Below are 13,143 nucleotides of genomic sequence, written 5' to 3'. Positions count from 1 at the left end.
TTCTTAGGGATAATTAGAGATAAATGGTATGGTATTATATTTGCTCAGATAGCAATACAAAAATGCCTATTTCCATCATTTTCAGTAATAGACTTTCAAGCTATATTTTCCTCAAACTTGATCCTCATTATTCCAGTAATATTTAAGCTATTAATTTCTCCAGAGAGTGCTTTTTGAAAATGGTAAATTATAAGACAAATCCCAAAATTACATTTTCTTTAATTTAGAGTATTGTTCAAGCTCTACTGTTAGCATAAATGAATAGTCTGAGCCTCAATCTGAAATAAAGCCTTGAGCATTAAACAGTTGGCTTGGAAACAGAAACATTAAGAATATGATTGAAATTTTTTACAGAAGATGAAATAACAGCATGCGCAAAAGCTCATTTATGATAATTCTAACATTTCTGCTAGAGTTATAGAAAAGTAACAACATTTACCAAAAAAAAAGGAAAAGTGAAAGAAAGGTGAAGGGTTTCACTTTCTAACCAATTGCAATGATACCAATTTTGCTCTTAGTGAAAAGTGATTTTCACAGTTATATAGATTTCATTTTTTTTCTAAGTTGCAAGTTTACCTTTCTGAAGGAACACAAAGGGCTTTTCAAAACAAAAGTAAATTGAACCAAAAGTTGGCATGTTTGATGTCTAAAATGCAACACTAGCAATAAATACGGTCATACAGCATGTTACCCTGAAAGACACCAAAGTCTATAAATGCCTATAAACATTAGCACATTTATTTTATCTTATTACAAAAAGAATAATTACTCTAACACATGATGAGATCATAATGAAATTTCTCCCGGAGTGTAAAGGTATTTTTTAAATCACTTACTGAGTTGGTTTCATTTCACACAAAATTCATGTTTGCTTTTTTTGTTTTGCTTTTGTTAGCAGTGGGCATTTGAGAAAGAAAGATAGAAAATACTCTTTATAAAACTATGAAGAAAACTAGTTTTTTAAAGATATTGATAACCTGATAAATTCCCATCCATAACCATCTGAGGCCTAAGCAAGCATTTTCAATTTCTCATATGAAAAATTTCACATTCAGAGACTAAGAAAATCACTTCCTCCATCTAGTGGTAAATTATTGTAATTCTCCCAAATTCTAAAATACATTTCAGCTTTTTTAAATGCCATTTTGTCTTTATATTCATGCTTATATCAGATAATTGTATTTATTTGAAGAATTGGGCTAAATTTTGTTATTTTTTGAAAGATTTTATTACAATCTAAAGAAACATGGCATTACTATCTCCAGTATTTTCACTCTGAATCCGAGTGAATAAAACAGTCTCTGGGGTCAAGTCACAGAGACTTGAGATATTTGCATAAAAAGGTAGATAAAAGACAACATTAATTATCAAATGCTAAAGGCAGATACTATGAAAACTCTGAGAAAGGTATGGTTTTCAGTGGATACTTTTGCTTGAAAATGGCTTCAAGGAATTAAAATGAAATTCAAGGAGTTTCATGGAATTAAAATGGTCTTTTAAGAGAGAGAGAATCACATAACCAGAGAAGACTGAGAACAGTATTTCAGGCTGGAGGGACAGTTACAAACAAGATTGGGAGACAAGAATTTTCTGGCTCTGGCATTTGAAACACAGCTAAATCCTTTTCCTGCAAAAATAAATCTATGTGTATGTGGTCAACAGGGGTAGGAAAGGATAGAAAATAAAGTAATTATAGATTTGTTGTATAGGATCTTCGTGTCAAGATTAAAATGCTAGACTACATCTCATTAGAGTCCATCTCAGGAATTACGATGGTGTCATCCGTGGTTCATAGTGGGCTTCGGTGTGTCCAAGAATTTCTTAGAATAGGGTATTCTGTGTGTGAACATATATTGCATTTCCCTAGGGAGGCTATCCATAATTATCACCAGATTCTAAATGGGGTTCATTGTTCTGTTAATAGGCAAATATTGAAAGTTTTGAGCAGCAACCTGATATACTGAGATTTGGGGATTCCTCTGGCATTGGTGTGTGGGATAGTTTGATATCAGCAGAGAACTTATTATTCACATTTGGGCACATATATTTCCCTAGCACAAACAATGCTGAAAACATTTGCTGCCCTGGTTATATGGTACATTGTTCCTTCCCAATCTGGGGACTTGAGACCTCCTCATGATATGTTATAAGTCTAGAATTAGCTCTATGATAGTGATCCCTTCAAAAAATATCCATGAGTATGTCTAAAATTAGGTTTAGTAAACATATCTTTTTCAACACTGATGTTCATTCTGACTGCATTTATTTTGGGGATTCAGACCTCATAATGATAGTAGTAATTATAAAAATTTCTATTTGTTGAGGATTATATGCCAGAAACTAAACCATACACACTTGTTCAATGAATACTTACTGAATTCTTAATACATGCCAGGTAGGTTGTTAGTAATTCCTACGCTAATTCAATGAGCTAGTTATATTCCCTGAACTTTATAGATGAGGAAGCTGAAGTTTAAAGGGTTAAGCAACATTCCCTTAGTTGCCATGTTGATAACTAGTATAGCTTTGATTTCAACCCAGATCTCTCTGATCCAATAAGACATGTTGAAGGTGGAAGTGAAACAACATTTGGCCAGGATGCAAGATTTCTGAATGCCTGTAGTTTGTCCAGCCATAACTATACCTCTTTTCACCCTTCCCTTCCCTCTGTCCAAACTACCCATACGTCCCCAGCCCCTTTGTGCAGACACAGAGGCTATCAGGTAAACGTGCCTTCTGATCACTATGAAACTTTTGTCCAAACCCTTAGAGTATAAACTAAGCAGAACCAGTAGCCAAGTTCATTTCCATAGCTTGATGTTTCTCAAACCCTTTTCCTAAGAAACTATTTAAAAGAGGTTAATTGGTATGCCATATTAAAGTATTCTATGACCAAAAACATCATGGAGATACTGCATTGTATATTTCCCCCTTGGCATTTAAAAATGCACGTTAACAGGGGCACCTGGGTGGCTTAGTCAGTTAAGCATGAGACTCTTGATTTCAGCTCAGGTCATGATCTCAGGTTTTGTGAGTTTGAGCCCCATATCGACTCTGCTGTCAGTGCATAGTCCGCTTGGGATCATCTGTCTCCCTGTCTCTGCCTCTTCCCATGTCTCTCAAAAATAAATAAACAAGGCACCTGGGTGGCTCAGTCGGTTGAGCATCCAAATTTGGCTCAGGTCATGATCTCACAGTTCATGGGTTCGAGCCCCACATTGGAATCTTCTGTCCCCCTCTTTCTATCCCTCCCCTGCTTGTACTCACTCAAAAATAGATAAACATTTTAAATAATAAACATTAAAGGAACAAAAAATAAAAATGTATATTAATAGATTAAACACTGAGAAGTTCTGCAGGAAAAGAAAAGTGGGGTAAGTTAGCTAAAAGAATTTTTCTCAAATTTGTTTGACAAAGAACTACCTTACCATAACACTTCTGCTAAAGGCATCACAGAACAGTGTCCTGTGTTGGGGAAAAATTGGTTATCACAATGGTAGGCTTAAGCAAGCTACAATGCTAAAAATGAACTCCTTCCAACCTTCCATTAGAATTAATGTAGCTCCTCCCATACATACAAAATTGAGTTTCTTTGGGGCGCCTGGTCAGTTAAGCGTCCAACTTCGGCTCAGGTCATGATCTCATGGTTCGTGGGTACGAGCCCCACATCAGGCTCTGTGCTGACAGCTAGCTCGGAGCCTGGAGCCTGCTTGGGATTCTGCGTCTCCCTCTCTCTCTGACCCTCTCCTGTTTACGCTGCCTCTCTTTCTCTCTCTCTCTCTCTCTCAGATATAAATAAAACATTTAAACAAAAAACAAAATCAAAATTGAGTTTCTCTGACCACAAACATTTCATGTCAATTTTTTTTTAATGCTGGAGATATAGCAGGGTGCAATAAAGAATATGATTGCAAACCTCTTACTAACAAAAAAACTGCAAACACAATGAACTTCCAGAGCAAATGTGACCACTGCTTCAGCAATTTATACCACAAGCATCAATTACCTGCTAAGTATAATTTCCCAAACTAAACAGGAAGTACTGAAATCAGGGCTCACATAAATCTTACCAGCCATAAACTATAGCTAAAAAAAAAAAAATGTAATTTTTTTAAATTTAAAAAAAAAAAACCTTTCAGTTTCACTAGGATGCTAGTCAATCCATGCCAGTTGTCACAAGTCCTCCAACTGTGAACTTAAATTTCACCTAGGAGAAAGAGCCCATGAAGAGGTGTGATGCTAGAATTCCACATGCAGAAGGGAAAGAGGAAGCCAATGGGAAATCCATCATTTATGCATATTGGCACACTGCCTCTCTCAGAAAATACATCCTTGAAACACTCCTGTTTTCTTTGACATTTTAGAAATTGCACTTGGGACACCTCTACTCAAAAAGTCTTTTTCTGAAGCCCCATTCTCCACCTACCATCTATCCTATAAATTTAAACACTCAAGTTTTCTCTCTCTATCTCTCTTTGGTCCCTGCATTCCTGGCGCCGAAGTCTGAATTGACAGTTGCCTCTCTTGAAAACAGCTTCCATGCCTCTTTATAAGCAAAGAAGAGCATATTTACATCAGGCAATTCACTCACTCCTAGCCTCCTGCGATTCCTTCTGTGTTTCTTCATCTGCAATGAGATCCCCAGATGTTGATGGTGTAGGGTTGCAAGAGGCTGCTGCTCTGCCTTCTCAGAAATTCCCCAAGACAATCCTTCCGTCTTCATAGCAGAAGCCCCTGGTCCCACCTTTGCCGCAGCTGAAAAGAATGAACAGTTTTCTGAAATGGACCTGCTGGTGGTAATGTAGCTTAAGGGATCTAATGATGTATCCGTGCTCTTATAATACACTCTAGGCCTACACTGCTGTTTTCAGCAGAAGTCCATAACAGAAGTCATCTGGAGAAAGTAGATAGATTCAACACACAGGAGAGAGAAACATAAGAAAAGCCTCAAACTTTCAAGCTCAAAGTATTTGTCAAATGAGCCTGGAAAAATAAGCATCTTTGTGGTGAGACACTCTAGAAGGAATTTATCATGAGAGTATTTTTATCTACCATTATTCAGTAACATAATGGACAGTGCTTTAATTCTTGTTTTGTAGAAAATACAAAAAGAGCTGATGAGGCTTTTAGCTTTAAAGACATATTCTCCCACCTTCCATAATTTGTTTTGATACTTATATGTGTCCCACAGTGTTTGCTGCTAACACTACATAGTGAGTGGCAAGCTCAAAGTTACAATAAATTATGCATAATTTAGTCTCTTGGAATGTCTATAAATACAGTGTGAAGTGTTCAGCTTGTTATTTGATGCAACATCTGAAATCAAATTGCTTTGATGCAAATGTTTATCTCAATGTTATAATTGTGGCATGAATTTTTCTGAATTTATTTTGTTTGCAAAGAGCATTTTATTAATTAGATACACCAGTCTCGAGGGTATTGGATTTTTTTAAGACACCAGTGTCAAAACTTCTGCAAATATAAGATGATAACTTATTTTTAAATGAAGAGAAGTTTTATTAAGCAATTTTAAAAATACCGTTTGGAGAGCAAAAGTACTCCTAGGGGGTATATCTTCCAAACATTTCTAGGCATTGAAGAATTTACTGATTTTATTATTTATTGCTTCTCGTTATCATCGCATGTTCTTTCTTTTGATAAAATCAGAGTTCAAGGATCCTGTCTTTGTGTTCAGTTGTTATGAATTGAAATATCTATTTTATTTTATGATAAAATTGTAATTCTTGCTTTTATTCCATTTATATGTATTATCAAGCTATCAATTGTGATAAATCTTTGTATATGACAGTATTGCTCCATTTGTTCCATTTACACGTATGAGTTTTATTTTTGAAAGGTGTATATTCCACGTGTTTTGTGTTTTTTGTGTGTATGAACTCAAATTTTGGGGGACTTCAGTATGAAATTTATTTGAGGACTGAATTTTTTTTTTAATTTTTAATGTTTTATTTATTTCTGACAGAGAGAGAGAGACCGCGTGAGCACCCCTAAGGACTGAATTTAAAGTGAGGTTCTTCAGAAAGATGTGGGTTTGCATCTAAAAAGTGCCTATTGGAACTACTAACTTGGAACCACTTTTTTAAAAAAATCTCACCTTCACAGCACCTGGATGGCTCAGTTGATTAAGCAGCCAACTTTAGCTCATGTCATGATCTCACAGTTTGTGAGTTTGAGCCGCACGTCAGGCCTGTGCTGACAGTGCAGAGCTTGCTGCAGGTATTCTATCTCCCTTGCTCTCTCCCGTTCCCTGCTCGTTCTTGCTCTCACAAGTAAACATTAAAAAAAAATTGGGCGGGGGGGTTCCTGGGTGGCTCAGTCAGTTAAGTTTCCGACTTCGGCTCAGGTCTTGATCTCATGGCTCGTGGGCTTGAGCCCCACGTCGGGCTCTCTGCTGAAAGCTCAGGCCTGGAGCCTGCCTTTGAATTCTGTGTTTCCCTCTTTCTCTGACCCCTCCCCTGCTCATACTGTCTCTCTCTTTCAAAAATAAGTTAAAAAACATTAAAAAAATTTTTTTTTAATCTCACCTTTGATTTGAGGCAATATAGATATTAGTAATTCCTTCCCCACAACCTTACTCTCAGGACCACTCATGTCAGTTCAGATCTTCCAAAAATCAAATGTCCAAACAGGACTAGCTGTATAAGAAACTTCCTGGGGCAAAAATGCCTGTGAATGATAAAGAGGGAGAGAACAGGAATAGATGGGAAGAGCCTTCAGAACCCAAGGCAGGAAGATCTTCAAACTATAGTGTCTTTCTGAGAAAGCCTTGGCCAAACCAGTGGGGTGTCCCAAAACAAATGATGCCATTAGAGGTTAGAGGAGTCCCACGTTGGGCTGAGAGAGCTCAACCCTGGTACCCTAGCCATGCTCAGTAACTGAGTGGGAGCAGCCCTTATGAAGCGTCACCTCAGCATCAATGCCACAGCACATCCAAAGGTGCAGCAGCTAGAGGCTGCCAGTCAGAAAGCATGCAACAATAGATTCTCTTGAAGGGGGATGTAAGAGGCACACCTCCCTGGCCACCACACAAGTGCTGGGGAGAGCATTTTTTTTCTTATTTCATCATGATGGTGTCTCTGGAATTAGAATGGAAGACGGCTTCAAGTTCTATATCTCCCTCTCTCTCTGACCCACTCCCTGCTTGCACTCTGTCTTTCTCTCTCTCAAAAATAAATAAATATTTTTAAAAAAAAGAAGAAGAAGAAGAAGAATGGAAGAACAGCCACACCACCTTCAGAAATTTCAGAGTTGTCATGTGAGCACTGTTATGGGAGCTCCATGGGATCCCCATGATGGGTGTGAAAAATGAAGAAATGAAACACTGCCTTCAAGAATCAGTGATGGGATACCTAGCTAGCTCAGTCAGTGGAGCATGTGACACTTGATCTCAGGGTCACAAGCTTGAGCCCCACATTGGGTGTAGATATTGCTTAAAAATAAAGTCTTTAAAAAAAATCAATGCTCAACCAGGGGACCAGTTACTGATTTTGATGACAGCAGGGGGAAACCGAGAAAACGCTTCAGAGCAGGAAGACAGAGGTTATTACCACCGCCTGCTAGGATACATTGAATAGCTCAGAAATACCATTGAACCAAGAAGAAAAAATACAAGGCTAGATTTCTGGCTAGTTAGATGAGATCCAATTTTAAGTCTCTTTTTTGAATATTATTTTATGTCCCTGCCTGTGGACCCTAGAAAAACCAAGGCTACACACATCACTCTGAATGTAAACCAGTCATTTTCTTTGTATGTCCCTCTTGAGGATCTAGTAAAAAATACATAGAACTGAACAGATCATATCACACACCCGCACGAAACAAAATATGCAAAGCATATCCTGACCCCTGTATTTTCTATCTTGTTTGATGGCATAATCATCATCTAGTCACCCAAAGAGAAAACCAAGAAAAAAAAAAGAAATATCTTTGCACATATTTCTGATGCCCCTGACTTCATAGTTATCATTCAGGACCTGATTTAGATGCCACGTCTTCTGCAAAATCTTCCATGTTCCCTTCTGGGATATTTCCCCCACCTCGGTACTCCCTTAAATATTTTTATGTAACGCTTATTACAATGAAACTTTCAACTATGCAACATTTAAGTGTCTACTATGTTGCAGGAACAATGCTAGGCACTAAGGATACATGAGTGAGAAAGGGGCCTTTCTACTGAAGACCTCAGGATGTGTCTATGTGTGTTTTCTTCAATAGACCATGAACTATTCAAGGACTTACATTTTGGGGTTCCTAAAACGTGACAAGGATTAAGCTGTTTGTTGGGGAAATGAACTATCAAGTGCAGTTCTGATGCTTTCCCTCTTTTTTTTAACCTTGTATTTCACATGCTTTTCTCCCAAAATTCTGTGTCCTCTTAGAGCTAGGCAAAGAAAGTTGTTTTATCAAGGCCTAGAGATACTACTAAGGCCATCTAGTCTATCAACTCAACTCAGAGTGGGATCTGATGTTCTTTGTATCAAAAGGTGGCAACTAATTTCCTGCCTCCTGAATGTGGGCTGGCCTTACAAACTTGCTCTAATGAATCAAAGGCAGCTGAAAGCTGAAAGCCTGACTTTCAAGGCTATGTTGGAAAAGGTGATCTCACGTCCATGTGGCTCACCCTTGGAATCCAGCCACCATTGGGATCCTGGCTCTTAGAACTGAGCCACCATGCTGTGAGGACACCAAGGAGCTACATGGAAAGATTGTATGTTAGTGTTCTGACCGCAAACCGCAGCTGAGGACCCAGCTGACAGCAAGACCAGATATGAGTGACCTAGCCTTCAGAAGATTCCAGCTCTCTCAGCTGTTGCCAGGTGGAACAGAGATCTGAATTGACAAGCCCTGCCAAAATGAAAGATTTGTGAGCAAAACAAATGTCATTATTTTAAGCCACTAAGTTTTAAGGATATTTATTAGGGAGCAATAGATAACTAGAACAACACCAAAATAAATTGCAACACAAATGCTAAGAACAGTTTCTCAGAGAAGCTGCCCAATGGTCACAAAGGCCATTTTGCAGAGCCTTAAACTCAGAAAGCTCCAAAGCAGCAACTGTTTCAGTTGCTCCTTAAATTTACACTTAGGTGATGTTATCAGCAGAGGACAAAGTACTGAGAGTTGATCTAAAGTTTTGCTATGTCATGTTATTTATCTTTGTAACATGTCTCCCTTCCTCTTCTCTTGACACTCGTGCACTCTATTCTCAACAGAATGGCTACAGTGAGACATTTAAAACAGTAGCTAGATAGTGTCCTTCTCCTCCCCCAAACCCTTCAGTAGCTTTCCGTCTCACTCAGAATCGAGTGTGAGTGGTCATTATGGCCCACAGGTGTGCATAATCTGCCCCTGGCCACCTCATCTCCTCCGACTCTGTCTCCTTCACTCTGTTTCAGCCAGTTGACACCCTTCCCGTTCCTAGAACATTTCAAGCACATTTCTGTGTCAGCATCTCATTCCCAGACCTTATTCATAGCTATTCAAATGTCACTTTATCAGAAAGGACTTCCATGATCTCTTACTTTAAAACCTCACTTCTCTTGGGGCGCCTGGGTGGCTCAGTCGGTTAAGCGTCCGACTTTCGCTTAGGTCATGATCTCGCAGTTCGTGGGTTCGAGCCCTGCGTCGGGCTCTGTGCTGACTGCTGGCTCAGAGCCTGGAGCCTGTTTCAGCCTGTTTCAGTCTGTGACTCCCTCTCTCTCTGACCCTTCCCTGCTCACGCTGTCTCTCTCTCTCTCCTAGAAATAAATAAAAAAACATTTAAAAATAAATAAATAAAACCTCACTTCTCTCTATTACTTTGCTCTGTTGTATTTTTCTTCACAGCACGTGCCATCATCTGAAATATTATATATGTATTGTTTACTTGTTTATGTTTCTTTCCACTAGAATATGAGCTCCATGAGAAAAAGGGTTTTGTCTACTGTTCTGTCTTCAGGGCTGAGAACAGTACATGGCACTCAATAATCACTGTTGATTGTATGAATAATTTGATTTTTTAAATAAATGAATATTTTAAAAGAGGAGAGGCAAGACATAAATGGTTCTAAACCATGCATTTCTGGATTTTATTCAGCCAAGATGCCATTTATACTCATTCTGATTTTCACCAAAGTATTAGTAAATAATATTAGCCCTATGACTTGTGTTTCTGTTTACAGAAACACAGGGCTTGTAAAGTGATTTTAATATGAAACATTGTCCATGAATTGCATATATGAGCTGAAAAACATTATATACTTAAAAGATACAGCTTAAAAAACCTGAGATGTAGAAAAATTGTTTGGTAATAGTTCAGAGCGTAATAAGAAATGTTTTTCTACTTATCTATCTATCATAAATTTGCTCAAATATATTTAAATTTTTATGCTATGATCAAAGGCTGATGAGGCATGAGTAATGGACCATTCCTGGCAACAACTTATAATGCTCTGCTCATTCTTTTGACACTGTTTTACCCATTCCAGAACACTTCATCTCTTTGCAGAGATGCAAATTCCCATCTGGTATCATGTATATATTCTTTCTGTCTGAAGAAATTCTTTTAACATTTCTTATAATGCAGGTCTGCTGGCAATAAAAGTCTGAAAAAGTATGGAACTGTCTTTATTTCTCTTTCACTTTTGAAAGAGATTTCCACGAGGCATAGAACTCTGGGTTGACAGTTGCTCTTCTTGTTTTTCAATAAAATTAAAACCTGGACTGTGAGTAACTTGTTCCGCAAGTGTTAGGCAAACGTTCCTAATAAATTTTAACTTGATAAACGAGCGACGTCTTGCAATACGAGTAGTATGTGATGCCCTAATGTCACATGATCACAACTGAGCCAATGGTTCTTGATATTTGATTTGATATACAAGTGCTTCGGATTACAAGCATGCTTCCGGAACAAATTATGCTTACAAAGCAAGGTTTTACTGTACTTTAAAGATGCTAAACTGATTTGTGACTTTGTGTAATTTCTATGGAGATGTGATGGAATAGAAATAGGTATAACATAATTATAATAAACCAGCAAAACAAAAAGCTATCGTAGGTATATTAATATTCATAGCATATAAAATCAACTTCAGAACAGGGATTACCAGAGATATAGAAGGCCATTTAATAAAGGTTCAGGTATCAATTATAAAGATTGTGTAAAAATCCTAAACATGTATGCCAAAAATAGAGTTTCAAAATAAATGAATGAATAACTGATTGAACATCAAAGAGAAATACACAAATTTATAACTGTCATATATTTTAAAACTCTAGTCTCATTTTTGATAGAAAATTAGCAAGGATATAAAAATACTTGATCAAGATAACCAACTGACCTGACCCAACTGAATTTTTTTAAGCTTACTTATTTTATTTTGAAAGAGAGAGTGAGAGCAAGCATGAACAGGGAGGAGCAAAGAAAGATGGTAAGAAAGAATCCCAAGCAGGCTCCATACCTACCAGGTCCCCCAGACTTAAATGAATTTACAAAAACACTACCAAACAACTGCAGAACACATATTCTTTACAAGTACACATGATACATTTACGAAGATAGACCACATTTTGGGCCATGACACAAGTCTCAATAAATATTAAGTTTTTCAGTCATATGAAGTATATTCTCTTACTACAATGGAACTTTATTAGAAATTAATAACAGAAAGATTTCTGGAAAATCCTTAAATACTTGAAAATTAAATAGCATAATTCTAAATAATCCATATTGTTTCCCCCCTAAATTCATGAACAGGATACTTGCCACTTCTGTTCCACATGGTGTTGGAATTGTGAGCCAGAACATTAAGGCAATAGAAAGAAATAAAAGGCATCCCCACTAGAAAGGAGGAATAAAGTATATCTTTATGCACATCCAATGTGATCATCTATACAGAGAAACAGGTGCAATATGTACAAAAAACTACTAGAACTAATAAGTGGGCTTAGTAAAATTGCAGGATATAAAATTGATATATGAGAAGTATATGCCTGTTCACTAGAAACAAGGAACTGGAAATTAAAATGAAACCATTTATAGTGACATCAAAAATATGAAATACTAAGGGGAAAATAACAAAAGATGTGCAAAAGTTGTACGCTAAAGACTATAAAACATTCTGAGATATAGTAAAATTTAAAAAACCCAAATATGCGACTATATATACTGTGTTCTGTGTTCAAGTCAGAACACCCAATGTTGTCAATGTCCATTCTCCCCAATTTGATTGATACAGTCAATGCAATCTCAACCAAAATTCCAACAGTCTTTTTTGTAGATATTAATAAGCTTATTCTTAAATTCAGATGAAAATGAAAAGATCAACAAACAGCTTTGTGAAAGATGAATGAAGTTGGAAAGCCAAAACTACCAGATCTCAAGAGTTGTTATAAAACTATAGGAATCAAGAGAGTATGGTACTGGGACACCTGGGTGGCTCAGTTGGTTGAGTGTCCAACTCTTGATTTTAGCTCAGGTTATGATCTCACAGTTCCTGAGATCAAACTCTGCATCAGGCTCTGGGCTGACAGCATGGACCCTGTTTGGGATTCACTCTCTCCCTCACCCTCACTTTGCCCCTCCCCCATGCACGTGCACATTCTCTTTCTCTTTAAATAAATAAATAAATAAATAAACAAACTTTAAAAAGAGAGAGAGAGAGAGAGAACATGGTACTGACATCAAGACAGATAGATTAGTGAACAGAATAGAGACTCCAGAATTAACCCACTTATATATTGAAAAATGATTTTTCTTAAGGTTTTACTTTTTTAAGTAATCTCTACACTGAACACAGGGCTTGAACCTGCAACCTCAAAATCAAGAGTTGCATGCCCTACTGACTGAGCCAACCAGGTGCCCCTGCAAACCGATTTTTGATGAAGGTGCAAAGGCAAGTCTATGGAGAAAGAATAATTTTTTTAAACAAGAGATACTGGAAAAATTGGAAAGCCATATACAACGAACAAACAAGCAAACAAACAAGGACACCTGGGTGGTTCAGTCGGTTAAGTGTCCGACTTTGGCTCAAGTCATGATCTCATGGTCCGTGGGTTCGAACCCCACTTTGGGCTCTGTGCTGACTGCTAGCTCAGAGCCTGGGGCCTGCTTCAGATTCTGTGTCTCCTTCTCTCTCTGACCCT

This window comes from Hyaena hyaena, unplaced genomic scaffold (genome assembly GCF_003009895.1).
Source record: "Hyaena hyaena isolate Hyena2069 unplaced genomic scaffold, ASM300989v1 scaffold_291, whole genome shotgun sequence".
Taxonomy (NCBI): domain Eukaryota; kingdom Metazoa; phylum Chordata; class Mammalia; order Carnivora; family Hyaenidae; genus Hyaena; species Hyaena hyaena.
The sequence above is the reverse complement of the archived record's forward strand: the minus strand, read 5'-3'. Positions refer to the sequence as shown.